At 54.0% G+C, this 13,077-nt stretch overlaps 1 protein-coding gene and 1 long non-coding RNA gene across 12 annotated transcripts in view; one reads left to right on the forward strand and one right to left on the reverse strand.

The window, feature by feature from the left end:
- LOC116944086 (uncharacterized) overlaps positions 1-7,880 on the reverse strand; it is a 50,762-nt gene extending 42,882 nt beyond the window's left edge. For all 5 annotated transcript variants that reach the window (XR_012942375.1, XR_012942376.1, XR_012942373.1 and 2 more), the window contains exon 1: positions 7,253-7,880. This is a non-coding gene — a long non-coding RNA (uncharacterized LOC116944086). The remainder of the gene's footprint in view (positions 1-7,252) is intronic.
- Positions 1-13,077, forward strand: part of LOC116944082 (zinc finger homeobox protein 3-like) — a 462,441-nt gene that overhangs the window by 246,442 nt on the left and 202,922 nt on the right. Inside the window, exon 1 of one of the 7 annotated variants that reach the window (XM_032957498.2) lies at positions 1,776-2,100. The exons of 3 other annotated variants lie outside the window; for them this stretch is intronic. The gene's annotated coding sequence lies outside the window, so the exon portion shown is untranslated. Of the gene's footprint in view, positions 1-1,775; positions 2,101-3,812; positions 4,789-10,048; positions 10,645-10,765; positions 12,445-13,077 lie in introns of those variants that run through there. 3 more of the 7 variants (XM_076068328.1, XM_032957493.2, XM_032957497.2) reach the window with 3 other exon arrangements.

The raw sequence follows: 13,077 nt of genomic DNA on the forward strand, positions 1-13,077 counted from the left end.
CCGTGCCGGCCTTCATAGGTGCTCGCTTACATCACTTGCCCCTACAGCCTGTTACAGGCTATACGGGGGATCTTTGTCTGTATAGGGGAGCGGTAGTGCAGCGGTGAGAGCGCGCGGCGCTACGGACCCGATTCTGGGACTCCCCTATGTAGACTCAGCCTCAAATGAGTACCTCGTGAGATGTGTAAACATCGCCACTCGGGAGACAAAGGTGGTCGGGCGTGGTGCTGGCCACCCACCCACCCCTCGTGTGCCGTGCCGGCCTTCATAGGTGCTTCTCGCTTGCAGCACTTGCCCCAAACGTGTGTTAACGCTATACGGGGCACATTTGTCTTTATATACACAGAGATATATCAAACAAACACTCGCCTGCCGTACCGCAATAAGGTTCGGTGATAAGGCAGAGAGGGAGAGAGGCTGGCTGCTGAGCACACTGCTGAATGCGCCGCTGTTATTTCTTAAAAATATATCGGCGGCAGGTAAAACATTCCAATGTGTGTACGTATATATTTTCGTTTACTGTTGCGATAAACATACGTTTGGCAACATGTACGTATACACGTGGTATACACTTGTATATTTATGTATACACGTGGTATATATTTATATATGTGTGTAAGCGTACGCACGAGCTTACATGTGTATTTGTGTAAGGGGCTCGCGGCGCGTTTGTGGATTTCGCGAGGCAGAGAAGAGCGTGGCGGAACGCACGGAGACCGCGCCCGACAAGTTGGATCGGAACGGCAAGAAAGTGCACGAACTCGCGCCGTTACGGACGCGGCATAAGCGGAGCCTCGACGCTGGCATTCGCCGTCGCGCGCACGAAATACCATTTGTTGTTGTTGTTTGATATTCAAAAAAGAATGTGTCGGGCAAAGCGTGTGTGTGCGTGCGTGTGTGCGCATCGTGGCTATTAGCGTGCCAATTGCGCTTAAACGTTACCCCCGCCACGACAGAATTGGTTTTCGCTTAACGGGTAAATTAGCGGCACTGAATTTGCAGTTGTGTTGAGAGTTGTGATAACGTTATTTTGTGATTCACTGCCGTTGTTAGATGGTTTAAAAAAAAACTAATTTGCAGGTGACTGTAACATTCATTAGGTACATATAAAAAAGAAACCCCGTAAATTACTAACATCTTAACCTTCATTCGTAACGTGCACACGGGAGTGTGAGTGTATTTATATATGTATGCCTGGTCGACTCGCCCTCAAATGAGTACCTGGTGCATGTCTAAACATCGCCACGAGGGAGACAAAGGCGGTCGGGCGTGGTGTTGGCCACCCACCCCCTCGTGTGCCGTGCCGGCATTCGTAGGTGCTCGCTAACAGCACTTGCCCCTACAGTCTGTTACAGGCTACACGGTGGGATCTGTCTTGTATTATATAATGTATGTGTACATCTGTCAGTGATGTCGGTCAGTTAGCCGCGATAACACCTGTGCCTGCCCCGTGACCTCCTCCCGCCCGCAGCGAGCCATCAGTCACTTTCACGTGATCGCCCCCAAGGTGCACCTAGCCTGCCACAAGAAGCGCCGTGGTTGACGTTCGTCACCGCCACTCAGTGGCGAACCGCGGCAGTTTGTTGTTTATATGCAAACACACACACACGTGTGTGTGTGCAGACATGCACAAGTGTATGTGTGTGTGCAGACATGCACGTGTGTGTGTGTGCAGACATGTGTGTGTGTGCAGACGTGCTCGTGTGTGTGTGTGCAGACATGCACGTGTGTGTGTGTGCAGACATGCACGTGTATGTGCAGACATGTGTGTGTGTGCAGACATGCACGTGTAGGTGCAGACATGCACGTGTGTGTGTGCAGACATGCACGTGTGTGTGTGCAGACATGCACGTGTGTGTGTGTGCAGACATGCAAGTGTGTCGTGGAATAGCGGGCGACGTGCATCAACGCGCCGCGAGGTTGAACGAGCGACTTTCCTCGTTGCTAGAGGGAGAGGCGTCATCAGTCTCGCCGCAGTAGAATGTCACACACACGTCGCAGCGGTAGTTGTGGTTCGTGATGATGATGATGATGATACTACTGCTATCTTAGCGCATCCTCTTGGAGTCTCCAAAGATGGGCGCGGCCCAGTTGCTGCAGGTAAGAGTGGCAGTGCGGTGGTTGGCGGTGATGGTGGTGGCGGTGACGGTGATGGTGGTGACGGTTATGGTGGTTGGCGGTGATGGCGGTGGTGGTGGTGACGGTGATGGCGGTGACGGTGGTGACCGTGATGGTGGTGATGGTGGTGACGGTGATGGTGGTGGCGGTGCTTTCCATTCTTAAAGACATTCTTCGTGCGTGTTAAAAAAAAAAGTTAGCGGTGCCGCTGTCAAAGCACGCGTCAACACATCCTGCATATGCCCCCCCCCCCGTGTGTGCCTTTCACGTTGTGGGGAGGTGGGCTGGGATTGTCGGTGTGTGTATTTTTATATCTATATATACAGTCTACATCGCGCAAAGCCACGAAGAAGTGAGTCGAACATGTCCAGGGCGGCCTTGCCGCTGCTGCTCCTCTCGTGTACAACACGGGGGGAGAGGGGGCATTGTCGTGCCCTGGTGTGCGTGGTTACTTATGGGGAGCGGTGGTGTAGCGGTGAGCGCTGCGCTACGAACCTGGCGACCCGGGTTCGATTCCCGCTCACGGCCATCACCGGTGACGATTATGTGAACCGGTCCTGGGCCTCCCCTAGGTCTACTCGGCCTCAAATGAGTACCTGGTGCAGTGTGTAAAACATCGCCACTGGGGAGATAAAGGCGGCCGGGCGTGGTGCTGGCCACTCACCCGCTCGTGTGCCGTGCCGGCCTTCATTGGTGCTCGCTAACAGCACTTGCCCCAACAGTTTGCTAAGGCTATACGGGGGATCTTTCTCTTTGGTTACTTGTGTCGGAAGCGTGTCCGCCTTTACCAGTCTTGCTGTCTGTCTCTTAGGGTAACAAACATCGCGCCTCGCTCTGTCCGCGATGAATCCACGTGCAGTTTGACAGCGGGGATGATAACGGCGGTGACAATGATGGTGACGATGACGGTAATGACGATGATGACCCCGTGGTGGTCGGTAGTGGTGATGTTTTAATATTGACTTTACCGAAAGAACCAAAGAGTATGGTTTAATATTGTTACTAGACGCGCTTGCCTCTGAGACAGTTTGCGAGGTTTCCAGGGATTTTAATCCGGCCACTGGCCCGATTCACGCGGCGTGAGTGGTGGTGGTGGAGCGGACGGTGATCGCGTGGAGGAGGAGTCGTGACTCCCAGAGTTCAGAGTGTGCGCTGCGCCATCCATGCCCCATCGCTGCGAGTGTTCCAATTACCCGCGAGCAAAGTGCGAAAAACACAAACAATCAACAACGATAACAACAACGGCTATTGTGTCATGCGCTTACCTGGTGGTAAAGGTACTAGCCTGCCAGAGCGCCCACTCAGTTATGATGATGCAAAACAATCTGTATCTTCGGTAATGATAAGGAGTAAGTGTTGTCCATGTCAGGGATAATAAAGACGGCGGTCATACAACCCTGCAAGTGCACGTTCTGTGTATGCGGACTGACGTGAACGCACGTGTGTGTGTATATCAACGTACGTCTGTGCGTATGAACGCACGTGTGTACGTACGCACGTGTGTACGTACGCACGCGTGTGTGTGGTGGAGCGGTAGTGTAGCGGTAATCGAGCTACGCTACGGACCCGCTCACGGTCATCACCGGTGACGATTATCTGAACCGGTCCTGGGCCTCGCCTAGGTCGACTAAGCCTCAAATGAGTACCTGGTGCGTTGTGTTAATATCACCACTGGGGAGATAAAGGCGGCCGGGCGTGGTGTTGGTCACCCACCCCCTCGTGTGCCGTGCCGGCCTTTATAGGTGCTCGCTAACAGCACTTGCCCCTATAGTCTGTTAAGGCTACACGGGGGATCTTTGTGTGTGTGCATGAACGCGTGTGTGCATGAACGCGTGTGTGTATAAACGCGTGTGTGTATGTACGCACCCGTGTGTATGCACACGCATTTGTGTATACTTACACGTGTGTCTGTAAGCACGCGAGTAGGTGTGTGTATGAACGTGTGTGTGCGTGTATTCATACGTACGTGTGTGCATGTGTGTGTACTCACACGTGCGTGTATGAGTGCGCGTGTGTGGGTGTGTATGCGCACGCGTGTGTGCGCACGAGAATGCACGTGTGTACGCACGCGTGTGTATGAGTGCGCGTGTGCACGTGTGTGGACGCGTATGCGAGCACTTTTAGAAATCTGAGAAAACGTAAAGGGATCGATTTTAAAAGCGTGACGACAAAGCTCGCACACGGAGAACGTTTCGCAAATGAAATGGATTCTTTGAATAAATAAATCACTCGAATACAATGATCACTGAACACAGAAGTACACGCGCACGCACACACGCAAAGGCGCACGTGCTAACCGCTCGTCGTACCGCGTGTTAAACGATATATATAGTGTCCCTCTAGTTTGCCAAATTAGCCCAAACAGGAGGTGGCATGGCTCCGTGTAATGGGGTTTGAGTGGGTTGATATTAATGACGTATATATTTTGTGTCGAATTAAAGGCAAGGCAGCTATAATACGCGTTGGTTTGATGATTATAACCCCACGTCGTCACCGCGGCGCTCCGTACGGCGGCCGCTAAGCGAGCCGCGTGCACCGCCACCACCACCACCGCCGCCACCACCACCGCCGCGGAATAACCCCCGGAGCCACGAGCGAGTACCGGGGCACCGCAGGAACTCTCCTCGCTCGCTCACCCCACTCACCACCACCACCGCCAACTCACTCGCGGTGAGTTACGCAGCACGCGCGATCTTCTCTCTCACAACTCGTCCCATGGCAAGGTTCTCATCCTTCGTCTTGGGGAGGACGGCTATCGCTCGAGTCGCTCGCACGGTAGACGGATGTCGTGTGTATGTTAGCTTCGTTTTACAAGCGCGGCGATTATCTGTGGCATTGGCAGACAACACTTGGTGATGGACTTGTACGGGGTCAGCGTGGGGCTGCGTACAGAGAGCAAGGTGGAGGTGGTCGTAGGCTTGCATTTGGATCCTGATCTATCGGGAGGGGGGATTCTCAAGGTTAACCTTGGCAGGAGTCGAACTCGGTGAATTCGCACACATGAGAGAGAGAGAGAGAGCTCGGAGAGGGACGCGGCAGATAAAACAAAGTAAAAAGAGAGAAGCCGCGGCGTGTACGAGCGTGTGCACGGACGGTGCGTGCGGTCGTCACACGGACAGGTGATGCGCACGGACAGGTGATGCGCACGGACAGGTGATGCGCACGGATCGGCGCCGCACGTGGAACTCCGGGCGAGTCGTGTACACGAGACGGATCGACACGCGGGGATGCTTGTTGCGTGTCACCCAAAGCAAAACCACGATCGCACATCGATAATATGAGCGCGCGCATCGGTGTATACTCGCAGTGCGCTCCGCGACTATCGCATCTGGCGAGTGTCCACACAATGCGTGTCTCGTCTGCTTTGTGTGTTGTTGTTGTCTTAGCCGTTCGAAGTGAGCTTTGTGTTTCTGTGACGCTCATTGCGGTGTGTTAAAAGAAAAGCGACGCGTAACATTCACCTTAGCGGGGTTTTTTTTATTATATCGTAAGACTGACTATTCTTAGTCAGTCGGGTACAGCTACTTCGTAACGTGGTCTGTGTGTATGTTGAACTTATTTCGCGCCGTACGTAGCCGACCGTGCTATATAACAACATTTGACAATTTCCCCCAGAACCACGTTTGTATGAATGAATATATATACATATACACACGTGTAGGCGATGTGCCATGTGTATATGCACACAAAGCGGTATTCTGGCTGATTTTAAGAATACCATTCAATATGCATACGCCTTGATAAATATCAGTATTGTGTATGTACAGTACATACGCGATCTTGCTTTTGTAGATAATACATAGGCGTGCAATTAACACAGTTTCAGTTTTCAGTTTATTTATTTTGGTATAGCCCTGTGAGCTATTCGGCTCTTGAATCGGGTGCAACCACAACAAACAAAAAACACGAACAAGAAAACATCTTAAAGTGACTATGTGTATGCACACTGCGGTGTTGTGTTGGTAAGGTAACCGTGTCTCGTATCAGTCCGTACGCACGTATTTTTTTGTAAACAAAAATTCGCGTCGTGTTTATTTGTGATTTTCTGCGCTGGTATTCAATGCACACGTACACACATACATACACACATACCGAACGAGTGCGAGCGGCCGCAATCATTACTCTGCGATCATGACGTGGCTGAGTGGACCATAGATTTGTGATAGAATAACAACACTCTTACGCGTCTGCAGACACCGCGGGCTTCGCGTTCAAATTGTCACGAGAAAAAAATGCCAACCGAAATTCGAGCTTCATTTTAGACGCGTACTGCTGACAACACGAGAGGCTCGTCAGCGTGGCCAGCCCATCTGAGTTTGTAGCAACAGCAGCAGTAGTAGTTGAGTGAATCACGGCACGGTTCTGAACGCACCACGTTGGCTGCGTGCTTGCACGGGCGCGGCGCGCTCCGCCTGTCACCTATGGATCGATCCGAGCAACAGAGGGCGTCTCTCTCTCTCTACACTCGCGCCTCCTCCTCTGCACGCCGCTAGTGTGCAGCAACGCCTCGGCGCATCACCGAAACAAACGCTTATTTAAGAAGACAAATGCATATTGCAATGGGAGCGCCCGCCTGATAAATATTGAAATGTGAATAATTACGCGCGATTCGTCCGTTCACATGACCGCGATATTCGCTTTGCTTTGTTTTTTGTTACTCGAGGTAGCAAACGCGCTCGTTACACGGTTAATGTCCGCTCAATCGGAAATTAACGTCGGTTGTGAAATCGTCGACACGCTTGGTTTGCGTGGCGCGAGTTGTTCACGCGTCGTCATTCCAGTTGACGCGTGAACGCGGTCGGTCTGCTCCCGGCGAGTCGCGCTCCGCAGCGCGACTCGCCGAGCCGAACGCGCGACGATGACCACGCGGCATTTGTGTGTCGCGATTGACAAAGTTTGAACGGCGCGCACACAACAACAACAGCCGTGAATCCAGATCGAACACCAAACTTTCATGAGAGCTTTGGCCAAGACCCACGGACTCTTCCGTCGTCTGCGAATGGCGGCGGTTAATCCTTGGAATTTTAAACCCTCTCTTGTTTTTTCTCCAACCAAAGCGACTTGAGGAGCCGCGGTCATTTCGCATGTATGTCATTCTCGCCCGTATAACGACACCACCAAGACCTCTGCTTACGTTTGTCTCTGTCCGCCTCGGTCCTCGTGCGAGCGCGCCCGCCTGCCCGCGCCCATTGCGCGACCCCGCTTCGGCCCGTCTCGACCCCGCTCGTCTTTTTACGGTCACTCTCACGGGCTCGGTCAACGAGTGAGTGTCCACCTCTCTGTGCCTCGCTTCTCAGCTCAGCCGCGGCGGCTCCCTCCTCGCTCGCTCTCTCACTCGCTCGCGTCCTCTCTCCCTCTCTCTCATCTCCGCTCTCGTGGCTGCCTCTCTCGTCACTTCACTCCACCTCCTACAATAACTCACCTTTCCCGCGATGGTTGGTAAATAGTAACGGGCGTCTGGCGGCCACTCCGAGCCCCGCGGAGCGCGGGGAGAGGAGCAGGAGGAGGAGGACGCGTCGCACGCGAGTCACGGGGAGTTATTCGCGAGAAGATTGAGTGCGGGAAAGGGCAGATACAGAGGCGGCAGCAGCAGTAGCAGCAGCAGCACGTGCTAATAAAACACGACGACGACGATGATGCTGCTGCTGCTCCACCACACGAGGCAGTTGGGGTTGAGAGGAGGGGACGCGAGCCACTTGACAAAACACGTGTACACAGCATGGGCACACACTGGCTGCACTCACTGACACGCACTTGTGATTATAAACACGCCGTAGAGGAATTAATGGTTGCTGCCTCTTATTTGTCTGACAAATGTCGCGTTGCACGCGGTGGGTTGTTGGAGCTGGAGCATTCCTCCCCTGTGTGTATGCGTCTAAATAGTGAGCGCTATATATACACACACACACGGTGGAGTGCTTTCTGGGCCACTGTAATAATTACGCGTGGACACGCATAAAACCACGCGAGTCTTTAAGGTGAAACGAAACAATAGCAGATGATGATGAGGAGGAGACGCGTCCTCTGTAATGACACACGACCATACTTAGACGAGCCACTGCCACACCACGGACAGTGGCGCACACACACACGGGCGGCGCGTCAACGTTCGAGAATCAAAGGAGGCGCGTGGAGCGTAGGGAAGAGATGAGGGGACATGAAGAGAAGCAGGAGTGGTAGGTGAGGAAGGGCGAGGTGACAGATGAGGAGCAGGAGGAGGAGGTGAGCGCAGAGGGGGGCCTCGCGTGCCGCCTTTCGGCGCGCGCTGCACCCACAAACAAACCCGCCTTCGATTTCCTCGCCCTAATCCTTCGATTTCACTTAACGATTTACGCTTTGCGCGTCTCCTCCGATTGAGATAGCGGCGTTCCCCGTGTTATTTACTGCTCCGCAGTCTTTAACGCGTTTAGCCATGGATTTTTCCCCCCTTTTTAGCGCCGCAACATCCACACCCTCCCCTTAATCGCCACCACCCCCACCACCACCCCTTCACCTCACCCACCGTCGAGATTGTGTTCACGTTTTAAAAAGGAGGCCCAGGAACACCCGCTGGGCTGTAGAATAAAAACACGATATATTTTATATATTTTATATATCGTGGGAGGTATGGCCCGGGATACATTCCCAGGGTCCAGCTGCGTGGAGACGCACGGAGGTCATCATGAAGTCCGTGTGATTCACATCCGTGCCGCCCCCCCTTGCATCCACTATTATGTCCCAATGCACTTTATTGAAAATTGAGAAATGTTTTCTTTAGTTATTGCGAAACCAGCCGTGATCATCATGTCAGCCTGACGACGTGTACAAGTCTCGGTCATTAACACCGTGGCGTCAAGCCATGAATATGCACAGCCCCGTGTTGAACCGCGTCGTTTGATATAAATGTGAACGCACGGTGGTTGTTGGTGGTTATTGTTGTTGTTGTCGTCGTCCATCGTAACGGGGATGTTTAACTGATGAAGCCGGTAGTGAACACGCGGTGCTAGAGCGGGCGGGCGACCGCGAGTAAACACCGCGCACGGGAACCAAATCAAAGCAGCACGGCCGATAACCGTCAGTGAGCAGGACGCAGGCATCCAACAACGCAATTTCCCTTTCATTAACACGCAAAAACAGCCCTTTAACTTCTCGCGCACTGAGCCGATCTGTATACTCCCCTCGACTACACAACGCGGGAAAGCTCCGCTGTTGTTACAGTCTTTGTTGTTGCTGCTGCTGCTCGTGGCTGCGTTGATCATTGCGGGCGGCCTCGAACCGCGTTTAAAGCTCGCCGCTAAATGCGCAGCGTCGTCGTCGTTGTTGTTTAGCAACAGCAGCAGCGGCAGAGCAGCGGGAGGCGTTCGCTTTTGTCAAATGGCACAACAACAATAAACGTGGGTTACCCTTAAAGGTGTCGAAGGTGTTTCTGTGTGGCAGGGCGTCTTAAGGAGTCCGCCTCTCGCTGGGTTCCGGGCGCGGCGGAGCGATCCTCCTTAACGAGTCGCGCTCGGTGCGGTCGGCGCGAGCTGATGAATATTGATCTCTTGCTAATTACACCTTCCCGGCGTGCCTCGGTAATGAGGGCATGCGCACTGAACTCAATCAGCCATTTTTTTACACGCCGAGCAAGAAGAGAGGGGACAGGCGGCAAAAAAAGAATAAAATAATTAGCGCGGCTAAACGCTGCCCCATCGACTTTTTTTTTGCTCTCTCTCGCTAGCGCGGCTTGACTCGGCACGCACGGCGCAGCAGCAGCAGCAGCCTCCTCCTCATCACCACCATCCATCCCCACAGCGAGTAGAGCCGAGTAGAGAGAGAGAGACTCCCCCAGCGAGACCCCAGCGCCTCTCGCTGCCTCCCCCGCGCCGGGCTCCGCGCGCTGCCCCGGCCAGCGGCGTCCGCGCGCCGCGAGAGCCGCCCCCGTGCGTGCGCGGCCGGACGGGCGGCCGGGCGGGCGGGCGGGAGCCTCGTTCACGGAGCCCGGCAGCGAGCGGGCGGGCGAGCGGGCGGGCGAGGGAAGGAGGGGAGAGGAGGAGGAGGAGGCGGCGATACCAGAAGCCGGAAAGGGAACGGCGCGGCCGAGGCGAGGCGCCGGCAGAGACGCTACCTTACCACCCTCTCTCTGGCTGCCCGGGGCTCGAGCGAGCGCGGCGAGAGAGAGGGAGCAGCAGCAGCAGGAAGGAGCTCGAGGGAGGAGGGGACGCTGAGGGGGTGAGTTGTTGTGGGAGCCGGGGGTGGTGGTGGGGGGAGGGCGAGCGACTGAGGCGACCGCACGCGCGGCCGGAGAGGGACCGGGCGCGGGACGGGGGACGCAGCGGCCGTGAGCGCAGCGCGAAGAAGAGAGCCTCCCTCCCTCCCTGCCTCCCTCGGTCGAGCCGAGCCTGCGGGGCCGCCGCCGCGGGGGCGAACTCGGCTTGCATGGGACCGTGCTGGCTCGGCGCCTTGGGGAGACCGACAGAGGGGGCGAGGACGGCAACGGGGTCGGCGCGCCGGCACCGAGCGCAGCGCCGGGGCGGATCGGCCCCCTCGTCACCGCCGCGGGACAAAGTAAGTGGCCCTGGGAGTGCGAGCTCGCCAAGCGGCGCCTGCCCCGTCCATGCAGGTCTTTCGCGGCCGATGCACTTTACTTTGGCGGGGAGCTGGGTTGGGGAGTGTGGGTGGGTGGGGGGTGGAGGAGGAGAAGGAGGATGGCCGAGAGGGGTCGGCTGTGTGATGGTGCCGCGCTGTTTCCCCGAGTGGGAGAGACGCGAAGGGCTTTCCACTCAAAGTCAAAACTCGGCGCCTTGGCTTGGCGATGGAGGGGACGGCTCGCTTCTCCGGGAACACGCCGCCACGCGCGCGTGCAGTGCACTGGCCACGTTTGACCCGTTGCCCCGGCGCTCCGGGGGACGAGAGAGAGTGAGAGAGAGACCGTCAGTATAGGGACGCTAACGCAGCCGAAGCCGCTGGGGACTGGGCCACACTGGATTCGAACGCGAGGCAACTTCCCATCGCGCTGCTTCTCTCGCCCTTTGCTAATCAGCCGGGGCCCAGTGCCCCCCTATCGCCCATTGATGCTCCGTGCTCGGCACAGGGCTGACTCGCTCACTCGAGCTTTAAATGGGCGTTTTTTTATTATGCGCAGCCTTCAGTGGTTTCTGAGAGTCTCCAACTTCACATGCTCGCGTCGCCGCTGTTGTCATGGTTGTACCCGTGATCGCCGTTCAATGATGACACGTGAATGGGGTCCAGAACCCTGCGGTACTCCATTCACGTGCCGCGTGACACGTGCAGTCGTCTCCGTTCAACCACCATCGTCATCGTGCGCCTTGGAAAACCCACGACAAATGTTAAGGCGAGAATTCCCTTAAAGTTCGTGTCACCACAGAATCGTTCTTCGCACGCGTGTGTCCAAGCAAATGCCCTATTTTACACGGGTGATTCAGAAATGGGTACAAATGATTTGTGACAACTTACGCTCATTATACTTACGTGCGAAGACGATGACCGGGCGTTTGCATGCCGTGATATTACACACGATCTATTATTATGGCATTTATGTTATTGCTCATTGACATTCAATGGAAATGCCAGTGATGGCCATTAAAAGGAGACACACCACAGGGTTAGACGGTGCGCTACTACATCCCACATTGTTGCATGTTTCTATTATAATGTGGTTATTATTTATCACGCATCCCATTGTCTCGTTCTCCGCCCGTCTTTCACGTAGATGTATTCCTAATATGGACTTATTTCAGTATACGCGGACAATTAGAGCTACAATTAATATAATAACAATATAATAAACACTATTACAGTCGGTGTGCCGTGGATTGCGTTCGGCTCGCATTGTAAATAATTGCAATTTGAATGACATTTTAATAACAAAAAAATCCATCAGTGCTGTAGATAGATACGGCCGTTAAAATTCCGTAACCACACCTCAAAGTTTCCTAACTTTTAGTTGCCTTGGAATGAAATTAAATGTGATTTTTTTTTGGGGGGGGAGGGGGGAGGTCGGCTCAAGGTGATGGACTTCGCCATTTGAATAGCGCCAACAGTATCGGTGTGAGCACAATTGCGCTAAATAGGCTGCGTATTGACCCAACACACGCGTTTCAAGTCCGCGTTAATAGCGTGACGTCGTTTGGGCACTGCAGCAGCAGCAGCAAGCAAAGCATCCAGCACAGCGCCGAGCTGTGCTTTTCACAGTGCGAGCTGCCCGAGTCTGCTTCGGAATCCCAAAATCAATCTATCGATTCCTGCTGTTTAACACGGCCAAAGTAAGTTTTCACAGCCTAATGTGCGCGCCGCGTGTAACTCGAATGCCGGAGCCAAACGCGGTCGCCGAAGCCTCTTATCTCGGTGAGTGTCGGATGCTCGATTTTCTCTTCTCGCGCTATCGCCTCTTCAGATGTACCACGGTCACCGTCATAATTCATCACCCCCATCGTCGTTGTCATCGTGAATGCGCATGGGGTTTTTTTTGTATGTATACAGAGGACGGTAGATAACATTATAGGCCTCGTTCGAAGCGAGTGGTAGCCCCGTACCTTTACGCGGTACGGGGAACACCCCCGCCAGCGAGATGGATATTCACGAATTAAAATTTTAGCGATGCTCGGAAAGATGACAGTTATTATTTTTTGTTGTTGCACCATGCGTCATATTTATATTACTTTAATACATTGCCATTTAAAATGGCACACAATCACATCACTTATTATTATTATTAATATACGAATTCGTGCACGCGAATTTAAAGATTGTTCAGATTTACGCAACGTACATATATTTTAAATGATACGTGATGATAGTAGGGCTATTGTATTAATTCGGGCGGTCATTGGCGGACGAGAGTGACAGTGATGGTTGCGAGAGATATCGACAACACGTGGGCCCGCGTTGGTTCGTGCCGCGTGTGCGGTGTGTCTGTCCGTAGTTTCGCATCCCTCATTAACTCATCTTCCCGGAGAATCTTATTCTGCTCCGCAGCCC

The sequence above is a fragment of the Petromyzon marinus genome, chromosome 20, assembly GCF_048934315.1.
Source record: "Petromyzon marinus isolate PM22_M1 ecotype Great Lakes invasive population chromosome 20, UKy_Petmar_22M1.pri1.0, whole genome shotgun sequence".
NCBI lineage: Eukaryota > Metazoa > Chordata > Hyperoartia > Petromyzontiformes > Petromyzontidae > Petromyzon > Petromyzon marinus.